This window comes from Dreissena polymorpha, chromosome 9 (assembly GCF_020536995.1).
Source record: "Dreissena polymorpha isolate Duluth1 chromosome 9, UMN_Dpol_1.0, whole genome shotgun sequence".
NCBI classification, from domain to species: domain Eukaryota; kingdom Metazoa; phylum Mollusca; class Bivalvia; order Myida; family Dreissenidae; genus Dreissena; species Dreissena polymorpha.
In genome coordinates, this window is record NC_068363.1 from 86142901 (window position 1) to 86147208 (window position 4308).

Genomic DNA, 4308 nt, shown 5'->3' on the forward strand with positions numbered 1-4308 from the left:
AAAAATATCAAGGTTTCAGTTTTTCCTTAAAATAATGCGCGATGTCCAACTGATCAGTTACGGGATTCTCGGAACCCATCGTCGGATACCCACGTTCGACCCATTCCGCTACTCTCCATTTATCGAGAGTAACGGAATGAATTAGTCGTGGGTATCCGACGATGCTCGGAACCCACTGATCTTTCGGTTGCAACTAAAACATCTCTGCACGAAGAATCTTCAAACACTTTAAGGAAACTTATCTCACCCAACATAAATATGAAAATATCTTAGACATTGACAAATGTACCGTGAATAAACGACCATATGCTATACCATGCTTTCACCATTAGGACTCTTGATATTAGTAATTAACGGCAACACACTTTCAAATGAACTTGTCAGAAAACAACGCACGAGTTCATATTTATTGTAAATAAAATAATATCAATAAGTAATTATGCTAATAGTTATGCTGATTGTTTCGATCTTAAGTACTGGGTTAATTGAAATTGTCTTTTCTTGAATTGGTGCACCAATATGCCATGTATTTTACAATTTGACTCGTTTGCATAATTTACTAGGAAACATCACTAATCGCTAATTCGGCCTAGTTGTCAGAGCGGTCGCTAAAAGGGCGGAAGGTCGAAGGTTCGACCCCTGGACTGGGCTGATTTTGGCATGGTCGGTTGCCTACCCAGCAGCTAGTCAAATCGAGGGGTACCGGTAGCCTTCCTGTCTAGCGCCTCGCAAGCGACTGATTTCGGAAATGAAGATGTTAATCAGATAAGGTGCCTCATGAATCAACCTTAAAAACAGTGTGGTAAAAAGTGTTTGTGATTTATTTTGAGTTTACTTAATTTTAAACTAAAGCTTAAGAAAGCAAAATTAGCTGAAATTGCTCTTGTCGCTAGTGAATAAGTACATGTACTATTAAACAGACATGATTGCAAATTCTCTGCAAAGTATTTGTACAGCAACCATTACTGTAAACAATAAAAAATTATAAATTCAATACTATGATAATCGGCTTGTTTATCAATAAAATCATCATAAGTATTAGATCTACGTAAATTTAATTGGAATTAAACGGTTTCTCTGCATAATTATTACCCTCATTTTGTTGTAATATTTATAAACCAGTAGCAATACTTGTGTAGATTTTGTTTTTATAATTAATTAATTGGTCTTTATACTAGCAATTCAAAGATATTTAGGAATTTATGTAACAAATGGTGAATGATTAATACTGGTATATCTATAAATACTGGTATATCTCTAAATACATTTTTTTTTATCTATTCACATTTATCACAAGACTGCAAATATGTGTGTATGTGTTAAATATACAAAATACCTATTACAAGCTCAGGTGATTATAACCTTTATAAAACAAAACGAGTAAGAACGAGTGACACAATCTGCTACCAAGTTGTGCGCGACTTATTTGAACATGTACGTGGTGTACACAGTGTCAAATTATCTAACGTTCTATTAATGTCAAATGCAAACAATCCAAGTAAAACAATAATTATCGTATTTTTAGATCCATGTTGAACCGGTTGATCTTCCCCATGTGAAGATTTGTGCGCACACTGACATCAATTTGCTGATTACTCTTGAAGCGTATTTTGAATTGATTGACGGGTAACTGAAGTTTTGGTCGATATCATTAACAGTATTTGTCATGTTTAAATGCTAATGAGTGCGTTGAAATCCATGTATTTACCTATACAATAGATTTATCGATTGAGTTTGAGACTTGGTCACATATCTCAATATCGTATTACCATTCTACATGTTGTCGCTGCGTTATTACCATTAAAGACCGGTGGGTTCACAACGATAATATACAAAACGTGTTTTGAAATATTGGCATGACGTCATCCCACTGATCTCGCTTTACATCTACAATCCGGAAATACCTTAGCAATTATGTTAGTAACATACAACAGGCGGCTCCAATGTTTTATAATACGTAAAAATATATCAGAAAAAATCTACAATATTTTTGGAAAAAAGTATCGCCAGTCAGCCACTAATTACGATTCTGTTAGATTTTGGTCGCCGTTGCCATTGATATAGGGCGAAACTTTGTCAATTAACAAACAAGTCAATTAAGTACACGGCATGTCATGTAGTTTTGAAGCGTCGTCGTAATCTATAACCGAAACAGTGGGTAAACAATTATACTTTCATGCACATAAAGATTTATATCCATAATGACCAAAGGTAAATCGTTCAGCATGAGTAGGCAGTGATATGTATCTTGGAAGTAAATTGTTCATGGTTTGTTTGTTTAAATTAAATCTGTGCGCATAACTGAACGTAAACTGTGTGATTTGTTGAATGAAAAGGCTATAAGGTCTTTCATATATGATGGATTAATATTGCAAATGTTGTAATACTTGTTGCTGTGTAGCACTTAACTCTTCCATTAAATGACATCCAAAGTAATGTTTTAAAAAGTGCACGAGTCGTCCAATATATGCATAATAATATCTGTTCATAAACTGTATTATTCTGAAGTTCTTTTCATGAAGTATGTCTCAATTACTTATTACAAAATATTTAGATCATCAAGTTTCTTTTGCTAATGTTTCAAGCAGATATTACTTGGTTGTGTTGATTTTCTATAGACGAAACCATGCTGAATTTTTCTTTGGAAAAAGTATGAAGAAGGAGAAGTAGAAAAACTTTATTTCGAACAATAAGCACAAGCCCACGAGTTCAAAAACTCATATAACAACAAAATGTATGTGCATAATAAATAATCGTGTTCCATGTAAAATAACATATCAATATAAAAATGGGAGAAAAGCAAGTTACAATTTTGATGTTGATGTAAAAGTACTCGTACTTATATAAAGCATTGCCATGGTGAGTCATGTAGTTAAAAAGCTTTGTAAATAATAAATGGTCTCATTTTTACTGATTAACGTTCGTTTTCTGTGTTCAACACTTAAAGGAATTTAACAATGCTTTGTTTCTAAAACATTTGTTTGCATATTCGTTTCTTTCATTGCAATAGAGTGGAGCGTTGAACATTCAGTGAAACTCATTTCTATTGAAATACAAAATTGGTATTTCCAATCTGCATTGGGTTTTCCATCTTATTCTTTCAATATGCCGATCATCGTGTTTTCAGATGGTTAAGTTTTGCAAAATCGTGATTTGGATAAACTTCTGTGAGATATTAAAATATTATTTATTTGTTCATATTCCCAATTTTTACGAAATTCGTTGACAAAACATCAAGACATTATGAAATATATATGTGTTGCGTTAGAAATGGACTTGAATGTATAAATATCATATCAGTCTGTATTTCTATTTTCAAATGAAACTTTTTTTAAGACAAGCGATTAGTGTTTTTATTATTGCCGAAGGGGTTTTGTTCGCACGTAAGAAATCAGGTTAAGAGTAACGATGTGTCTGTAGCATAATATCTTGTATTGAATATTTCAGCGAATAAACGATTGTGTGTTTGCATATACGTGGTATCATAATACATTTACTTTATCATGTTGCTTTAATATCTGTTTGCTAAATATGTATCAAACACCTTGTGTCAAACATCACACGAACAAACATCACAGGCAATTACTATACAGACAAAACTAGTTCACATAGATAAACATAAATAATTTATCACGAATAGGATGTATTTGCTGCATCCAGCAATATATCTAGACTTAGACTGACGAAATAATGCTAAATAATATTGTTATACGTGAAGAAATAGGGCATAATTTCAATATTAAGAAAATATTACTAGTGGCATTATGTAGTAAAAGCACATTGACATAGTATTATATAAGATAGTTTCTTCCCAAATATTTATAAACGATGTGTATATATGTTACTTACTACTTAGTGATAACTCAAGCCAAAAATAGAAACTCTGACACGTTTGATCGATTTTGGATAACAGACAAAATACCTCCAGAGTGAGTATTAAAGATACAATGAAAAGTGCACACTTTTAAGTGTAAAGTTTCTATTCTTGAAAATTATTTTGTTATCAATAAACTTAATTCATTTGTTTTAGATTTCTTTCAATTATTAATACTTTTGGTTTAATTAGATATCAATTGAGATCGAATCAGATGATTTGATAATGCTTGACGGAATCGTTGTACCTCTTTTTTCCATAGGCGCTCGATGGAAATGTTGTTGTTGTTTTTTGTTAAAGTTACCCGTTGTTTATTATAACGCATACACATACTAAATCAACAAAAATCTGCCGACAAAAAGTCTTCTTAAAAAGATAGTTCGACTATGTACATAGTCAATATCTATGTACATAGTCGAACAATCTTTTAAAGA